Source organism: Musca autumnalis, unplaced genomic scaffold (assembly GCF_047663935.1).
Source record: "Musca autumnalis isolate F117 unplaced genomic scaffold, ASM4766393v1 scaffold_3, whole genome shotgun sequence".
Taxonomy (NCBI): Eukaryota; Metazoa; Arthropoda; class Insecta; order Diptera; family Muscidae; genus Musca; species Musca autumnalis.
In genome coordinates this window covers 96,712,694-96,733,614 of record NW_027411866.1, presented here as the reverse complement: position 1 = coordinate 96,733,614, position 20,921 = coordinate 96,712,694, and positions in this window count along the sequence as shown.

The following is a 20,921-nucleotide window of genomic DNA, read 5'->3' as shown; positions in this document are numbered from 1 at the left end:
AAAAAAATAATTTTTTGTTTGAAAAATATTTTTTCACATGCATTATGTAGTAGAAAATATTGTAAAAATCTATAGGAATACTTCCTTCATTTTGCTTAAATCTCCCAATAAAATAGACGGATTTTGCTTTATTGACATTCGTATTAAAGCTTTCCCAGTAGGGAAGGTAATTGGGTCGATGAGGATATATCTCGAAGCTTCTGAAATGGAAATAGAAGTCAAATAACCCATTTTAATTTATATGCCTTTTAAAATACGTGTAAATCGCGTAATTATTAAAATCATTTTGTTCGCATTTGAATTTCATGTACAGCAAGACCATATCTTTTAATTTGTAAATATTTTTCGAAATTTAATTTGGAGGCTAAGATGTAGCATCGGCTGCATCTTAGCACTAAAAAACCTATAAAATATCGCTAATTTGCGCAAAGTGCATACAATTTTTGGCCGCATCCGATTTCAGTGTCCACCATGAAAATCTACATCGATATATATCTATTTCAAGGCGATCAATCAAGAACCGTGGATGTAGCATCACACACTATTTTTTGGGATAAAATGAATGTAGCTTCAATATCAGTGAAATTTTCAAATCTCTGTTTCCGCTAAAACGAAGATGCTGCACTAGTTTTTTCATTGCAGTGGAAACGATCCGCAGAAAACGCGATAAAATACGCGATATTTTCAAAAACAATTTTAGATCATTTATTGGATCCGGAACGTAAAAAACTAAAATGTGCAATGGAGTACGAGGTATTCTATAGACAATTGCAAATATTAGACCCGAAAAATATGATTTTTAGAAAAATGTTCGCACAAAATTTCCGCATTTGGATGCAGATTTCTATGAAGATGTGCAGACTACATTCACAATATACATATCAAATAACTCAGAATCGCAAGTACTACAATCCTATATATGATTTCTTGAAAAACCTGTTTGCGGAATGAAATTAGAAGACAATTTCAAAAAACACTGTAAATCTGGCTTCAAAATCTCAGCATCATTTAATGGTAGAAGCAGTTCAAATTTTGAAAAGTAACACATTAGTGAGATGATCCTTATTTAGTTTGCTTTAACTTTTACTTTGACAGGAAAATCGAGAGAAGTGTGGTTTACTCACAAATCGAGAGAAAACAAAAAAAGACATGTTGGCTTCAACCCATTTTTGACCCAACCCATTTTTGACCCAACCCATTTGGCTTCAACCCATTTTGCTGCTTCCACGCAAATTATTTTTTTAAGCCAATATTTTTTGCCACGTCCAAAAACATTTCATTTTATCCAAAAAAATTTAATTTATATAATATATAATCACAAGTCGCGTGCTCTAAAAGGGTAAACCTTGGCTTCAGCTATGTTAAATTTTCAAAAATATTGGTGATATACAGTTTCATACGGCAAAATGTGCCTCATCGAAATAATGGTTTTAGACCCCAAGTATGTTTGGACGAAATGTGTTTCAGACAATTTGAAGTTGATTAAGCAATGTCCGTCCGTCTGTCTGTCTGGCTGGGGCGCACGATAACTCTCGAACGGATGAGCTGATTTGGTCCAAAACTTGGCAAAGCGTTTCCAGAGAGGTCTTTTTATACCCTCAGCATTTATGCGAACGAGTGTATATACACTTTCATACGGGCAAAATGTGCCTCATCGAAATAATAGTTTTAGACCCCAAGTATGTTTGGACGAAATGTGTTTCAGACAATTTGGAGTTGATTAAGCAATGTCCGTCCGTCTGTCTGGCTGGCTGGGGCGCACGATAACTCTCGAACGGATGAGCCGATTTGGTCCAAAATTTGGCTATCGTAATATTTTGTCCAAACTTGGTTTAAGTTCGAAGATGTGTTATATCGGTCCACTCCTTCCTGTACCTCCCCCACAAAAGTTTGAAATTGTTCGGAAAATTTGTGCGCACGGTAACTCTTGAAGGGAGTAACGGATTTGGTCCATACTTTGCATATCGTGAAATTCCTACCAGACTTAGATGAGGTTCCAATATGGACTTAATTGGTCACTCCTTCGGGTACCTCCCACAGAAAATTTCGGAAATGTTCAGTTTAGAACCTGCTCTCGAATAGCTTTGATTTTTGTTGTAGCAATTTGTATTCACTGCCCCCCATAAGACGGTACAAGTTTCATCAGGGGCAAGTCCATACTTCCTGAGAAAATACCCTTAAAGTTGCAACTTAGTTTAAGTTCGAAGATAAGCCATATCTGTCCACTCCTTCAGGTACCTCCACCAAAAAGGTAAAAAATGTTAGGAAAAATTGTGCGCACGATAACTCTGGATGGGAGTGACCGATTTGGTCCATACTTTACACATCCTAATATATTTACCAGATGTAGATCAGGTTCGAATATGGTCTGTATTTGTTTAATTCACTCCTTCGGGTACCTCCCTCACAAAGTTTTGGATAAATTCACTTTAAGACCTGCTCTCGAATTACTTTGATTTTTGTTGAAGCATCTTGCTTTCTCTGCCTTAATTACGACAGTAACAATTTTTTCAAGGGCAAGTCCATACTACTTGTGAAAACAGCCCGAAAAGAGTAAAAAACCCCTATGGCACCATACATATGTAGTGGCTGTAGAGCTCGAACCGAATACTGCGTTCCTCCACACTTTAGATATCGTAATATTTCTTCGAATATTAGATGATATTCGAAGGTAGTGCTTATAGGTCCACTGCTGCCGGTACCTCTCCCACAAAATTTCGAAAATATTCGCTAAAATGATAAGCGCAATATCTCACAAAAGTTGCAACCGATTTGGTCCAAATTTTCGATCTCGAAATATTTTGTAAAAAGCTTAGTTTATGTTCAAATTTGGGCCCTATCGGTCCAATCCTTGGGGAACCACCCATACAAATATTAAACATATTAGTGTAGTTAAGGGTCTGTTCGAGGATCCTTTGGAAATTTTTACCGAAGGTTTTCCTAGTGGCCCGATATTATGCTTTTCGTAGGCTAGTATGGTACAAAAGCCCTATCTATCGATATACCCCGCAAATTTTTGAGCTTTAATCCAATCCATATTTCTGTTCGTTCATACGCCCATACATTTTTTTTTTTTGGAAAAAAAGTATTTCAATCCACACAGGCTGAGGGTATACCTCTGCCGGCAAAGCCAACTGATACTTTTTTACTTGTTATTTATTAATTTATTTATTTCATATTTTTACACGGAGAAAAATATATGTAAGAAATATGTTTGGATCCAAAAAAATATTTGTTTGGGACTGATTGCAAACAAATATATGTTTGGATCCAAACATAATTTGTTTGTGTCCAAACAAATATACATATGTTTGCTACATTTTGTAACATATCTCAATTTAATATGTTTGGGTACCAACATATTTTTTATGTTAGAAGATATTTTTTATGGGTGGAGAGGATTATGGTCAAAGAGAGTAACAACAGGGCTCTCGCAGCTGCGGAATGCCTTATTAACAAACCACACACACACAACAACTACCGCTGTCGCAACAATTGTGGTTAGTTAACTGACAAACCAACAAACCAAACAACTACAGTGCGTTTGGTGTCGAAAAAACAAAGTTCGTATAGTCAAATACTTCGCAACTACAAATTTGTAATTTCTTTGATATAAAGGCAACATCTAATATCTAATCCTGGCGCTGATTGACTCAACATGTTTGTATGTACATATGATTCATATTGTTCTGCTATGCTTACAAGACGATAACAACTACAGTGAAAATCTTTAGAAGAAATGGTAAGTTACAATATTACAAAATAAAAGAATTAATAAATAAATAAATAAAAAAATAATTAAAAAATAAATCTCTCAGAAAAAACAGTTTTTTATGCTTTGTGAAAGGCGTTGTTATGTTTGGGACTGCTTGCAAACATATATATGTTTGCTGCAAAATATGTTTGGGACATATGTTAGAGAGGCCATTTTTTTCTGTGTGTACTTATAACTGAATTATTAGCATAAAGGAAGTGAAGCCATGACTACTGAGGTATTAAGTTTACACCGGTATATTTAATAATTATCCAGAGAGGTCTTAAACTGCACTTCTCTGAAATATTTTCGAAATACTCTGTGGAAGGTTATCGAAAGAGTGCATCGATATTTGGACAAAATATCACGAAGGCCAAATTTTGGACCGAATCGGTTGATCTGTTCGAGAATTATCGTGTTCTCCAGGCAGCCACCCAGGCGGACGAACATAGCTAAGTCGACTCCAAATTTTCTGAAACAGATTTCTTACAAACACACTTTCGATGATCATTATTTCGACGAGGCACATTTTGACTAAAGGCTGAGAGTATAAAAACTGTAGATTGGAAAAAATTGTGTTTATGGATTTTTGCTAAAATTCTTGAATACTTTTTCAAAGTATTCAAGACTGACAAGACAAGAGTTTTCCTAGTTCCAGATCAATTTATGAGAAAATCCACGATAGGAAACCAGAATTTCTACAAGGGAAGTCCGACGATTGGACGCCAAAATAGTCTATTGACAGACGCACGATTGGGCGACAGAATTTGTCATTACATACCCGCGATTGGGTGCTAGAATTTCATCATGGATAGACTCACTATTGCTCTGCATTAGTTCTCTATCAAGAAAACCACTATTGGCCTTCAGAAATTCTTTGTGATAAGATCTACGATTGGACACCAAAAAATCTTTAGGGAATAATTTCAATGACAGTAACAACGATTGGACATCTGAATTTCAGAAATTGTAAAACTGACCATATTCTGACACCGCAGCGTGATAAAAGACGAAGAAAAAAAGACACGTGTCTCGGCGTTTTGTACTTTATTTATATAACTCCTAAATATACCTGTAAATATAAAAAATACTAGTGGAACGTTCCCTCTGCATAAATCAATTCTCTACTAATCCCATTTTCCTTCCATAAATTACTCAATTAAATTAGAGTGGAAAATTGAAGCCGTGATTTTGAACATTTGTAAAGTAGGAAACAAAGGAAAGGTCCTCGACATTCCATGTAAACAACAAAATTAAATGTTAAGATATTTCTAAGGTTTTCCGATTGTATTTTCTTTCTTTTGGTCTTACCGAAGTGATATCTTTGAATTACATAACATTCACTGTAGTTGTGAGTTATATTGTCCAAGAAGTCTTACGTCATTTTAATTATTTCATTAGTAATATAGGTCTAAAATAAGGTTTACATCACTGCTAAATAAGAAATTTTCGCTAACATGAGCTTTCAAAATTTTGGCCAGGTGAAAAAAGTTTGTTTTTTTCATTTGTAAGGCATTGAAATAATCATTTATGACCATATAAAGTATATACGTTCTTGATCAGGATAAAATTGTGAGCCAAGTACGGTACCCCTCGATTTTCGGTATTTTAAAAATGTTAGCTACATTTTTTGACCGAACTACATGTAAAAGTTTCCAACAGAGGTCCATGTGCCATATATCCCTCATATAACGTCGGTGTAGCCTCCACATAACGGTACCTCCCGATTTTCAATATTTTGAGGATTTAGCTACCTTTTTTGCTGAAATGCCTACAATTTGACGTTTGACGCTTTATGTGGTCACAAAACTACTTCACCAAAAACACCAACATAGGTCCATGTTTCGTTATAGTACCCATATAACAGTACCTCGCAATTTCCGGTATTTTGAGAGTTTTTAGCTACAATTTTTAACCGAACTAGCTGCAATTTCCCACTTGAGGTTCCCAGTGGTCACAAAACTTATCCACCAAAATGTTTTTAACATAGGTTCAAGTTTTTGTATAGCCCCCATATAACGGTACCTCCCGTTTTTCGTTATTTTGAAGATTTTTACTACCGTTTTTGACGGAAGTACCTGTAATTTGCCATTTGAAGTTCCAAGTGGTCTCAAAACATCTCCGCCAACAATTTTCAACATAGTATTTACATGCAGTATTGACATGAGCATGTTTGCCGCTGCCAATGCGAACTCTGCTCTCAATTTGCAGTAAGTAGAGGTTACTTTTTTCTCTTTGTACAGGCGAATACCCTCTATAAATCAACATGGACACATTGGTTGATATGTAGTGTGTAAAATTGTCGGTAAAATTAAAATGCTTACAATTTCGGTAATTACCGTTCTATGTGGGTTATATGAAGACGTGGACCTATACCAACAAATTTCAGGTTGTTTATGGTAACATTGTTTCTGTTTCATATTAAACCATGCTAAAGTAATGACCAACATTTATGGTTTAACTTACTCGAGAGGCTTAGCTCCCAAATCGATGCTGTTGTCTGAGGTTGCGGTTTGTTATTGTTCAACGTCTTTTTTGTGTTTCGCTTTCGTTAACTTCTGTTGTTGTTATGTTTTGTCTACTGTTCATTTGTTGTTCAATGAATGGGTTGATTGGTTGTTGGCTCATTGTTTGATTGACGATTGACATATAACATTACCCGTGTGTGTGTGCAATGATCGTGTTACATAATATTAGCTATTAATTTGAGTTGGCTTTTAGTTGGAGTTTTCGTAGTTGTTGTTATTATTGTCGTTACCATTACCCCTATAGCGGCTTGTAAAAGTACCCAATCTAGTATACGAACGTATCTTGTATAAATGTGGGTAATCCGTGACCTCGAATGTGTAGTTAATCTGTTATTATCTAAGAAATGATACCGATCATTGCCCTCTCTGTAGGTTAAATAAGGTAATGTAGGCGTAATGAGTTACAAATGTGTAATGAACTACTTTTATTTAAATTCAGATCATACAGCCGGACATGAATAGTTAATGATGCAATATAAATAATTTACTGCTTAGTTGGGTGTTAGTTTGAATAGAGTTCAGTTAGTAAGAAGTAAAACCTCGGTTACACTAATCCTTCGTGTTATGCATAATTGCTCTATTTCGATTAGTTTAAGACAGCTTTATAATCTGGTATAGATATCGGTCCACGTTTTGTTATAGCCCCCATAGAACAATACCTCCCGAATTCCGGTATTAAGAAGGCTTTAGCCTCATTATCACAACGAAATGGCTGAAATTTGGTATTTAGTATTCGTAGGGGGTGTTCAACTTTCCACCTGAAATTTTTCGGTATAGCTCCACGTCATCATATTGCCTCCATTGAACGGTTCCTCCCGATTTTCGGTATTTTGAAGGTTTTAGCCTCGATATCCCACAGAAATATCTGAAATTTGGTATTTACTCTTCGTTGGGGGTATACAACTTTTCACCTGAAATTTGTCGGTATGGGTCCACGTCTTCATATAGCCCCCATGGAACGGTACCTCCCGATTTTCTATATTTTGAAGGTTGTGCCCTCAATATACCATCGAAATGGCTAAAATTTGGTTTATAGTCTTCGTTGGGGGGTATACAACTTACCACCTGAAATTTATCGGTATAGGTACAGGTCTTCATATAGCTCCCAAAGAACGGTACCTCCCGATTTTCTATATTTTGAAGGTTGTGCCCTCAATATCCCATCGAAATGGCTAAAATGTGGTTTATAGTCTTCGTTGGGGGTATACAACTTCATATAGCTCCCATAGAACGGGAGGTACGATTTTCCGTATTTTTAAGTTTGTGACCTCAATATCCCACCGAAGTCGCTGAAATTTAGTTTATAGTCTGCGTTGGGGGTATACAACTTTCCACCTGAAATTTATCGGTATTTATCTCAGGTCTTCGGTGCAACCGTGGTGCAATGGTATGCACGCCCGCCTGTATGCAGAAGGTCGTGGGTTCGATTCCCCGGCCAGGCAACATCAAAAATTTTCAACGGTGCCAAAATACCCCTCAGTAATGTTGGCGACATTTCCTGAGTATTTCAAACTTCTCCGAAAGTGGTGTCTTAAGACACGCAGTTCGGACGCGGCGATAAACAGTAGGTCCCATATCATTGAGCTAAATATGAATCGGGGTGCACTCATTGATATGAGAGAAGTCTCCATTGTCCCGTATGGGATGTTGTGGAACAATGTTCGGTACAAGTCTTCATATAGCCCCAATAGAACGGTAACTCCATATTTTCGATATTTTGAAGGTTGTGGACTCAATATTCAATCGAAATGGCTATAATTTGATATATAGTCTTCGTTGGTGGTATACAACTTTCCACCTGAAATTTATGGGTATAGGTTCACGTCTTCATATAGCCCCAATAGAACGGTACCTCCCAATTTTCGATATTTTGAAGGTTGTGGACTCAATATTCAATCGAAATGGCTATAATTTGATGTATAGTCTTCGTTGGTGGTATACAACTTTCCACCTGAAATTTATGGGTATAGGTTCACGTCTTCATATAGCCCCAATAGAACGGTACCTCCCAATTTTCGATATTTTGAAGGTCGCGGACTCAATATCCGACCTAAATGGCTGAAATTTGGTATTTAGTCTTCGTTCGGGGCATAATACTCTCCACCTGAAAGTTATCGGTATAGGTCCACGTGTTCATATAGCCCCCATAGAATGGTACATCCCGATTTTCGGCATTTTGAAGGTTTCATTCCCATTATGTGGCCAAAATGACTGAAATTTTGTATTTTGCCTTTGTTGGGGTTACAAAACATCACCGCTGAGAATGGTTTGTACAGATCCACGTTTTGCAATAGCATTTTTAATATTTTAGCAAATTATTCAACCAAAGTAACTGGAATTTTGTGCTCAGTTTTTCATAGCAGATTTTCAGATTGGATACCACCCGATGTACAGTTTTTCAAAGAATTTTTCTACTAAAGTGGCTGTAACTTGGTATTTCGTATTTTGAATGATAGAAAACATAGATGTCTCTTTGGTATTAAACATTGCTTAAAAATGTATATTCTTCACTTCTCCTAGAAATAAGCCTTGATGTGGTGGAATAGTCCGTACTTTCATAAACGATACGAAAGTAATTTTTCAATTTTACTCCGATTTAACTCGTGGTGGAGGGTAGAAACATAAGCAAGAAAAGCCAGAACTGCAGTAGAGTTCTACCGTGCATTGCATATGTTTGGGATCTGCTTACATTTTATTTTGTTTGAGCTTTCCCATTTTTCAATTTGAGCGCAGGGAACTTAATTTCTATAGATTCATTCCTAGGGACCACGGATAAAAGCTCTCAGATGTTTGTCGTCAATGTCCATGCTCGACTCTTCTAGATAAAGCATACTTACCAAGTACTGCTTCACCAGAGTAGCTTCCTTATAGATAGCCTTGTGGATTCCTGATTGATAATGGGTTGGGATTTCAGTCTCGGATCTAAATTAAAGAAGTAAACACTATACTGGGTTTTGGGAAGTATGGACTTGCCCCCACAAAAATTGAACCGTCGTTACACAAAATGTTGCCAACAATTTAGAAACGCTCCCAGACGAGACCTTGAACTGTACTCTTTTCAAACTTTGTGGGGGAGGTACCCGAAATGGTGGACCGATGTGGTGAATATTCGGACACAATCCGAGTCTGTAAGAAATAATACGATGTAGAACGTTTGGACCAAATCGGTTCTCCTTAGAGGGTTATTTGGAGCTTTTGGGCAGGCTTTTTTGAAGCTTTTGATCCATTATCTCACGAAGTATGTACTTGTCCCCGTAAACATTGCGTAGGAGGACCCGCAAGAAATAGTTGTTGCAAAAAAATGAAAACGAGCCTAAACGAGCTGTTTATCTGTAGTTTTTCCAAATTGTGTGTGGGAGCTACACCAAGGAGTATACCGATTTAGCCTACATTCAAATCCGATTTATGTATACCTGGAAGGAATATTACCATATGTAAAGTTATGACCAATTCGGTTACCCCCTTCGAGAGTTATCGTGCGCACCATTTTAGCGAAATTTTTTGAACATTTGTGGGGGAAGTACCCTAAGGATGGACCTATGTGGCCAATTTTCGAACTTAAACTAAGTTTGGACAAAATATTACGAATGATAACTTTTGGGCCAAATCGGTTAATCGTTCGAGAATTATAGTGCGCACCAGCCAGATAGACAGACGGTCGCATATGGCTAAATCAACTCCAAATTGTCTAAAATGGATTTTGTTCAAACATACTTGGAGTCTAAAACCATTATTTCGATTAGGCACATTTCTGATCGTATCAAAGTGTAAATATCCTCTTTAGCCTACAGACTGAGGGTTTAAAATTATGATTTCAAAGCGGGTTGAGCGTGACCGTTTTATACCCTCCACCATAGTATGGAGGGTATACTAAGTTTGTTTTTTCGTTTGTAACGCATTGAAATAATCATTTGCGACCTTATAAAGTATATATATTCTTGATCCGGGTAAAATTCTGAGTAGATCTTTTCATGTCTGTTGGTCCGCCCGTCTATTGTAATCACTCTAGCATAAACAAAACTGAATGAACTAATAGGACGCTGATATTTTGGGAAGATGCTTTTTTTGTTTGCAGGCAGGTCAAATTCGATGATGGGCTTTATCGGTCCATGTTTTGGTATAGCCCCCATATAACCGTACCTCCCGATTTTAGGCATTTTGATGCTTTCAAACCGAATTAGCTATAATTTGGCATTAGAGGTTCCCAGCGCACAGTGGTAGATTTGAAATATTTAGGCGGCCAAAAATATTTTTGGACGTTAATGGCTTCGAAAGACAATATTTTAAAAAGATATGTATTTATTTAACAAAATAAATAAGAAAAACATATATTTTATAATAAAAACACATTTTATTTTCATAAATCATAAATAAATAAAAATTATAAATAAATTAAATTGTCTTATTAAATGATGTTTCTATCTCGACTTCTTCGTGCTCAATACATGATTGTGTGGAGCTCGGCAGGTTCTAATAGTTCCATAACTTCACTGGAAAACATCTTGTGTGAAGTTTTCTTTAACGATCTTTCACTACTTATGAGTGGATCTGATGTAAGAAGCAATCTTTGATAAATATCACGGTTGCATTCTTGCCTTGAAAATTTTCTTGAAAAAGTCTGTCTGTATGACCGAAAATGTTTATTTCGAGCTTCTGCAGCCTCCTACGACAATTGGCCGATTGGCAGCAGTGCATTATCTATTATGGTCGCCCCATGTAATAGTAATTTATGCATTGTTGGAGTCATGGGATGCAATTTTGAGGCAGTTCTTTTTCCATTCGTTTGCAATACGACTTGTGCGGCATGTATAATCATTTCATCATCAACATTTGATTGAATTTCCTCAGTTTTTCTTCTCTTGCTTCGTTCACTCGAATCCGAAAATGATTTACGCGGACGACCTAGTTGATTAAGCGAATGCACTGGTATTTCAAAAGTGCCTTCCAGCCACTTCTGGTTGTTTTTCATAAAAACTTCTTCAAATTTATGAGCTTTTAGCCACCTCCGTTTAAATTCGTGTTTGATGTAGGAAAATTTATGCTTAAGGTTCTTTTTTCTTTTCACAGTATCTCCGCAAGACAATAGCAAGTGGTTTTCTAAAAACTCCAATTTCTCATCCAAACTTGGTAAATTTTGTAGTTGCATTTGCTCAAACATACATTTACGGGTCACTAGTTTCACCCCCGAAGAACTAGGTATCTCCATAGTTAAAAAAACATAAAATAAAAAAATGTTTTTTTAAATTTTTAACAAACTTTGAATTGCTGTATTTAAGGAATAGGCGGGATTCGGCGGCTATTGTTTTTTTATAGAAAAGCTGAATGTCTAACGTATTCAATAAACAAAAAAATATGACCCGGACGAATCCTGATCCATAACAAAATTGCTTTTGAAATTAAAAAATTAAATTTTTTTCTGTGAAAAAGAGGTTATGTTCAACTACCGAAAAATATAACGAAAGTTACTTGAGCTATAGGAATCACTATCACTTTCACTTCACTACACAACTTAAAATAAAACAAGTAAGAAAAGTCTATAGTCGGACGGAGCCGACCATGGGATACCCTATACCACTATCCCTGGACAATCGTTCTCCACGGAACTTTTTTTCAATGACTGTGAAAATTTAATTATCAAATATCAGAGATGTAATGTATAATACTTATGACCAAAACCAAAAAGTTATCTAGCATGACAAAGACATTTTTGTAGCAGGAAAGGAAAATTTAGTTCACACAAACTAAAATGTAATGAAACCCACTTATGTAGTACTACTACTTCCGTTGTTTAACCGCTACGTTATTGAAATTTGTACCAATTTCACACAAAAGTTTCAGTCCATTTAACAACTTAGCATTACCTGATCTTCACGTTGGTTTGTACGCTTCTTCTTCATCATAAACTCAAACTTTGTTTAAAATTTTGCGGGTTATTATTTTGACCTACAGAGCCACTACAAAATTGGTTTAACATTTTGTTTTTGGTCCATTTCATCCCCTGAACATTTCACGATCATCACCAAAAACTAATCATTTCTATTCTGGCTCGAACCCAATCTCCTTAAAAAATTCGTTACAATCGGTCCATAATTGCGGCCTTAAGCTTGTTTACAATTTTTAATGGACGGACACACATCGCTAAATCGCTTTATCTCGTCGATATATGCATTTTAGCATACCAAATAGAGGGTCTAGGACGAATATTTCGTGGTGTTACATAAACTTTTGGAGAGACAATATGTAGCATGGGATAAAAATGTGGTTCTCTACACAGAACCCATTATATATTAGGCAATAGGCCCGTTATCTAGCAAACACTTTATTGCAATTTACATCAGAGGAAAGGTCAGTAGTTTTTTTCCATATGTAGGCTACTTTGCGAAATATATATGTCCTCAAGGAATTAAAATATCGACCAAAAATAAATTTTTTATATTTTTCATACAAAAGTAATGGTCCATTTCACACGCTAAAGAATATCAGATCATCATTCAAAATTGTAGGCATCTTTTTCGACCTATACTCTTACCCGGTGCAAAATTTCGTGACTATTGATGTATAATTGCGACTTCTAGCGAGTTTATTATTACACTACAAACAAATAACGGAATATATTAGGCTGTAACTCTGTTATCTGATCATGCACACCAACATAATTGGCATAAATTGAAACGTCAAGCGTTCCACTTTCAAGTATATCTCACTTGTCCGAAATGTCACTTCCAGGAATTAAGATATAAGCTGTATATTAAAAATTTTCACAATTTTCACACAAAAGTTTTGGTCCATTTAACCCTCTAAATATTATCCGATCGCCATCTCAAATTGCAAGCTTCTCCTTTGTGATATACTCTTACCTTATTTAAAATTACGCGTTGATCGGACTATTATTGAGACCTACAGAGCCGCTAGAAAATTGGATAAATATTATGTTTTTGGTCCATTTCATCCGCTAAATATTTCACGATCATCACCAATAAGAATAGGGATCTATTCTGATCTGAACCCGATCTCCATACAAAATTTCGTGACGATTGGCCCATAATTGCGGCCTGGAGCGTGTTTACAATTTATAATGGACAGACGGACGGACGGACGGACTGACGGACGGACACACATCTCAAAATCGCTTTATCTCGTCGAGATATGAAGATTGGTATACCACATTAGGGGTCTGCGACGAATATTTCGCGGTGTTACATGCATTTTTACCAAAACAAACTTATAATACTCTTTTCCACATTGTGGTATAGGGTATAAATATAGGCGTATTGCGAAATTTGATATAATTTGGGCGCCCAAATAGAAATACGTATCAAGTCAACGAGTGTTTACTATACCTAGAATTCAATATTTTGCGCCTAGCTAGTATTTAGAATTTTGGACTTTTGGCCGCCTAATTACTCAATAACTACCTATGTGCAGTAGGGCTATAACCAATAAAATACCACCACATAGCCGTGTAGAGCATGGAAAACTATTATGAAATACGGTGTCAATTTTTCTCTACCGCGAAAAAAGTTTCCGCACTAAATGCATTGAAGTTATGTTATGCATTTTTTAATTTTATCTGTCAAAACAACATATTTGCTTTTCATTAAAATTTTTATTTTTTTTTTTTGTAATCTAATTTAAAATCATTATCAAAGCGTTCTGGACCAATTTGTTCTCAAATCGCGCCATTTCGGACCATATTAGGATTTTTTGACACTACTGCAATTTTTGGTTTTTCTTTATAAACTCGTGAATTTTATGTTTATATTTTTTTAATCTATCGGACAAGGGAATATGGGGTCATTTGCAACGAATTCGCGAAATTTACAGGCTGTTTTTATAAAGAAAAACCAAAAATTGCAATGGTGTCAAAAAATCCTAATAATGTCCGAAATGGCGCGATTTTAGAACAAATTGGTCCAGAACGCTTTGATAATGATTTTAAATAAGATTACAAAAAAATAAAAATCTTAATGAAAAGCAAATATGGTGTTATGACAGATAAAATTAAAAAAATGCATTACAGAACTTCAATGCATTTGGTGCGGAAACTTTTTTCGCGGTAGAGAAAAATTGACACCGTATTTCATAATAGTTTTCATGCTCTACACGGCTATGTGGTGGTATTTTTGATATTTGCAAAAAAGTGCAAAAAAAAATGCAGCGGTTACGAAACATATATTTAAAAAAATCTATGGACAAGGTCCATGATTTGGTATAGCCCTATATATTTTTTGAGGATTTTATCCACAATTTTTAACTAAGCTAGTTGTAATTTGACATTTGAGGTTCTCTCACCAAACTTCTCCGCTAAAAATCGTCAACATAGGACCATGTTTTATAGCCCCTAATGGTACCTTCCGATTTTCGGTATTTGGACGGTTTTAGCTACATTGTTTGACGGAACTACCCTTAATTTGACATTTGAGATTCCCAGTGTTCACAAAACGCTCTCACTAAAAATGTTCAATATAGTTCCACTTTTTGGTATAGGCCCGATTTTAAGAATTTTAGCTGTATTTCTTGACCGAACTTGCTGAAATTTGACATTTGAAGCTCCTATTGGTCTCAACACTTCTCCACCAAATGTTGTGAATATAGGTAAATGTTTTGGTATAAGTATCTCTCGATTTTTGGTATTTTGGGACAACATTATGACGGATCTATCCGAAAGCGGCATTTGAGGTTATCTGCAACCACGAACAATTGTGAACTTATGCTTGGTTTACATTTACGAAGTCCACTCGATTTCAACTGTCAATTCCTTTGCGTATACGTCAAATGAAAACTCATCTGAAATCCATTGGATTTCATTTGACGTTTAAGCAATGGAATTGACAGTTGAAATCGAGTGGATTTGGTAAATGTAAACTTACTATCAGGCCAATGTTTTGGTATATCCCCCATATAGCGGTACCTCCCGATTTCCGGTATTTTGAAGGCCATAGCTACATTGTTTGACGGAACTACCCATAATTTGGCATTTGAGATTCCCTGAAGTCACAAAAATTTTCCGCCATATAAAGGTGCCGCCTGATTTAACACATTCTTTTGGATTGCACCTGAAATTTTGGATAGGTAAGGAAATTAATTATTCATTTTAGTTCAGAATATTTTATGGTGGAGGGTATAAAAAGTTCGGACCTGCCGGATTTAACGACTTTATACTTGTTCTATATTTAAATGACTAACATTATGTTAGTCATTAATAAGCAAAAGTTCATTCCTTTCTTCTGAGGTCGACTATTGGACTTATTATGTTGTCATTTTCCAAGAAGGTACCTTCGCGTGCAGTATAGACTTCTCCCATATCAATGAATATGCCTCGATTCTATTTCATTCTCCTTTTCATTCATTAGTAGTGACATGTTTTTTATGTCAGTGTCCGAAAGACGAGTAGAATATTATACGACACGATCCTTTGATAGCCAAAATCATCTCACATTTTGCTGAAGGTTTTTTTATAGCCACAGCAAAAGGCTTGGTAAAGATGTCATTTCACGGGGTTAGTGAATGTACAATGCTTAGGATCTGAAAACTTTAAAACTTTAAGAACCAAACATCTTAAATATCTCCTGGAAGGATTTTTGCTAATTGAGAAGCGAATATTAAATAATAAATTACAGACAATTTAGTTAAATTGCCAAAAAAAATCGTAAAGAATATAGTGGGAACATAGAATTTGGTATACAATTTTCTGCAAAGGACTAAATATAGTAAATTGATTAATAAGGATTTATTTTATTTAACTCGGGGTCATTGCTACATATCGAAGCCTAACTTCCTCTACTTCGTATCCTAAATTTTTTTTTAGGAGATTTAAAAAACCTGGGATATATCACCAACTCCCGAATAATTGCATTTAAACTTTCATCCGACCACCGATGTTTCAACAAATAATCGTTTTTTTTTTATTTTTTAAGGTACGAGATTGAGGGAATGATGCGTCGATCGATATGTTGTTCTAAAATAAATTAATAAATTCGATTGGCAAACGTTTGTTGCACAACCTTTGAATAAAATATATTGACCATACTTAGTTATGTTTATGAAAAATATCGTGACTATGGTATTATTATGCCAAAGCCTTAAAATATGCTTTACATTATGATAGTAAAAAGGGTTTGACGATTAATCGAATGAAAAGTTAAAAATTAGTTCGTTATAAATTTGGCGCATGATTAAAAACATATGCTATTTTGTAAATTTGTTTGCTTTTTACCGACTTAAATCGATCAAAAAGTGCAAATAAGTAAGAAAAGCGTTAAGTTCGGCCGGGCCGAACTTTTTATACCCTCCACCACGAATTAAGTTGAAGTAAAATTGAAAAATTAATTTGAAGTAAAATTGAAATTCGTGACCATCCGATCAAAATTGCGACCTTTACCGTGATTGCAAAAAAATGGAAGAATTGGATACATTGCCGACTATTGTGGTATCTCCCTTGTTTGACCACCTTCGCCAACCTACTTTACGCCAATGTAAAGGTAATATTTTCTTCTTCCTTTGACAGGCTTTGCCGTTGGAATACCCCTACTAGAAGCCGATATATCCACAAAGAATAAAACTTTAATTTGTCTCCACATGAGTTTTTCCCCATTCCGACCCCTAAATATTATCCGACTATCACCAAATTCAATAGGCTTCTTCCCCTGTGGGCCCCCATCAAGCCCCAAAATTTCGTGACTATCCGATCAGAATTCCAGCCTGTAGCGTGATTACAAAAAATGGAAAAATTGGATATGTTACTATTTTGCGATATCTCGTTTGCCCACTTACGCCAACATACTTTGCATCAATATAAAGAAGATCTTCTCTTTTTCCATTGACGGTATTTCCTTTTGGAATACTCCTACAAGAAGCGGAGATATTCGCATAAGAAAAAAATGTAGACTTTTCTCCACATAAGCTTTTTGCTTATTCTGACTCCTGAATATTATCCGACCATCACCAAACTTAATAGGCTTCTTCTTCTATGGGACCCGCAAAAATCCCATTCCGACCCCTAAATATTATCCGACCATCACTAAAATCAATAGGCTTCTTCGCCTCCGGCACTCTCACCAACACCCAAAAATTTGGTGACGATCCGATCAAAATTGCGACCTGTAGCGTGATTACAAGGTTTAGATGGACAGACGGACGGACACACATAGCCAGATCGACTCAGCTCCTCGAGACATTAAGAATGGGTCTACCACCATTATTTCGATGCGTTACAAACTTTTTGGCCAAAACCAACTTATAATACACTCTACACATAGTGGTGTAAGGTATAAATAAATATCAGCCATTTTGGTCAGGTAATGGGGCTAAAACCTTCAAAAACCGAAAATCGTAATCAGATCCAATGGCGGCTGTATCAAAACGACAAATTTCTTTACCTTTAACGAAGACTTAGTACCGAATTTCAGCCATTTCGGTGTGATAATGAGGTTAAAACCTTCAAAATATCGAAAATCGGGAGGTTCCGTTCTATGGAATGTACATGAAGGCGTGGAGCTATACCACGCCTTCAGCTGGAAAGTTTTATACTTCCAACGACGACCTAAACCCAATTTTAGCCATTTCGGTGGGATATTGAAAATAGGGAAATAGGGAGGTATCGTTCTATAGGGGCTATATAAGACGTGGACCTACACTTACAATTTTCATGCCAAAAGTTGTATACCCCCAACGAAGACCAAGTACCAAATTTCAGCCAAATTTTTGAGGCCACAACCTCAAAATACCGAAAATCGGAAGTTACCGTTCTATGGGGGCTATATCAAGATATGAATCTGTACCGACAAATTTCTGGCTGAATGCTTCGTAGACTGAATACGAAATGTCAGACATTTCTGTAGGTTATTGAGGCCACAACCTTCAAAATAACGAAAATCGCGAGGTACCGTCCTATGGGGGCTATATGAAGACGTGGGTTTATACCAACAAATTTAATATTAAAAGTTGTGTACCAACAACGATGACCAAATATCAAATTTCAGCCATTTCAGTGGGATATTTAGGCCAAAACCGTACAAAATGGGAGGTGTCGTTCTATGGGGGCTATACGTATGAAGGCGTGGACCTATACCAACAAATATCAGGTGGAAAGTTTTATACCTCTAACGAAGACTGAATACCAAATTTCAGCCATTTCTGTGAGATATTGAGAGCACAATCTTTAAAATACCGAAAATTGGGAGGCACGCCTCTATGAAGGCTATGTGAAGATATTAACATATTCTGATAATTCTCTTCTGGGATATTATATATCCCCATGTAAGTCTAAATACCAAATTTCGGCCATTTCGGTGGGATATTTAGGGCAGAACCTTCAAAATACCGAAAATCGCCGTTCTATGGAGGCTATATCAAAACGTGGACCTGCACTGACATATATCTGGGAGAAGCTTTTATAGCCCCAAGAGAGCCACAATGCCAATTTTAGCCATTGCTGTGGGATATTAAGGCCACAACCTACAAATTAACGAAAATCGGGAAGTAGCGTTCTTTGGAGACTATATGAAGACCTGAACCTATACCGACAAATTTCAGGTGGGAAGTTTTATTTCCCGAACGAAGACTAAAACAAAATTTTAGCCATTTCGGTGGGATAATGATGCCACAACCTTCAAAACACCGAAAATCGGAAGGTACCGTTCTAGCCCATTTTCAATACCAAACATCCCAGTAATAATAGAAACTTCGGTATCAAATTATAAACCTCTATCGAGATGTTGCTTCATTTCAACAGACAGACAGACGAACGGACACGATTACATCGACTTAGAATTTTATGCTGATCAAGAATATATATACTTTATAGGGTCTCCGACGCATATTTCGATGTATTACAAATGGAATGACAAATATGATTATACCATCCTATTTTGGTGGAGTGTATAAAAAAAATTGGGAGTTATTCTATATTTCGCTAAATTTTGATAAAAATATTCTGAAGTATTTTCTTCAACGAAAATAGTCGATCGAGAGTAATATTGAAATTACAACCAAAGAAAAAAAATAAAATTTGAACACCATATTATTCGCAAATTCGTTCAAATCTGTTGCATGGATTTTTATACCATTACACTTTAAGGCCTGGGTACATAAGCTGCCTCGCCTGCTTATCTTGCTTGTTTCTGATAAAAGAATAAAAAAAGATAAAAGAATAAAAAGGGCAGTCCGAAATGTGCTCGTCCTTCTTTATTCTTTTATTTTTATTATGTCGGAAATGAAGTAGGAAAGCAATGCAACCAGGCGAGGTAGCTTATGTACCCAGGCCTTTAGGCTATATACACTTTTATACGACCAAATTGTTCTTCATCGAAATAATTGGTTTAGACCCCAAGTATGTTTGGACGAAATCTGTTTCAGACAATTTGGAGTAGCTTGGGCAATGTCCGTCCGTCCATTTGGCTGTTGTGCACCATAACTACCGAACGAAGCCACTGATCGAGTACAAAATTTGACATTCGTAATATTATGTCCCACCGACGTAGCCAGGTGGAGGCTCGGGGGTCCGTTGCCCACCCCTCCCTACCCGCCGAAATGGTGTCGCGATGCATTTCTGACTAAGTCCCTGTTATGTCCAAACTTACTTCGCTAACATGATGCGCACGATAACCCGAATTAGTTAATAATTAATAAGTTTGCATTTGATAATGTTACTTCCAGGCATAGATCGGGTTTGAATATGGACTATATCGTGCCACTTCTTAGGGTACATCCCACAAAAAATTCAGAATAAGTGAAGTTTAAAAGTTCGCCTCCGATAGTTTTGAAATTTTTTCAGCAGGTTGTCCTTACTCCCCTCTTTACGACGGTATATTTTGTTTTGCGCGCATCCTGATGTAATGGCCTAAAAGCTCCAAGAAACGTCACCAATTTAAATGGCAAATCCGCAAGATAACTCTCGCAGGGAGTTTCTGATTCGTCCAAACTATGTACATTGTATTATTTCATCTAGTGATGTATCAGGTACCACCCACACAACATTTGGGAAAAGTGCAGTTCAACAGCTCATCTCGGATCGTTTTGAAATGTTGTTAAAAAAGTTCTTCATGGGGACGCAATTTTTTCGGCGACAAGTCTATACTTCCTGCCCAAAAGTCCAAAAAACCTGACGGCACCAACTAAACTGGTTAATACATATGTAAGATAACCCCCGAAGGTAGAAACCAATTTGGTCCAAACGTTGTACATCGTATTAATTCTTACAGACTCGAATTATGTCCGAATATTGACTACATCGGACCACTCCTTGGGGTACCTCCCACACAAAGTTGGGAAAGGGTGCAGCATAAGGACTCGTCTGAAATCGTTTTTAATTTTTTGACAACATGTTGTGTATGCGGCCCTAGTTAACAAGGTACATTATTTTTCGGGGGCAAATCCATAAGAGCTTTATAATTTGGTATAGAAATGTCTTTTGCTCCTATGATATTTGGTGTTGAAAATGTGCTACATAGGTTCATGTTTTGATATAGCCCCCATTGAAAGGTTCCACTCGATTTTCGGTATTTTGAAGGTTTTAGCCACATTATTGCACCGAAATGGCTAAAATGTGGTTTTAGTCTTCGCTGGGGGTATAAAACGTTCCACCTCAAATTTTTATGTATAGGCCCACGTTTTCATATAGCCCCCATACAACAACACGT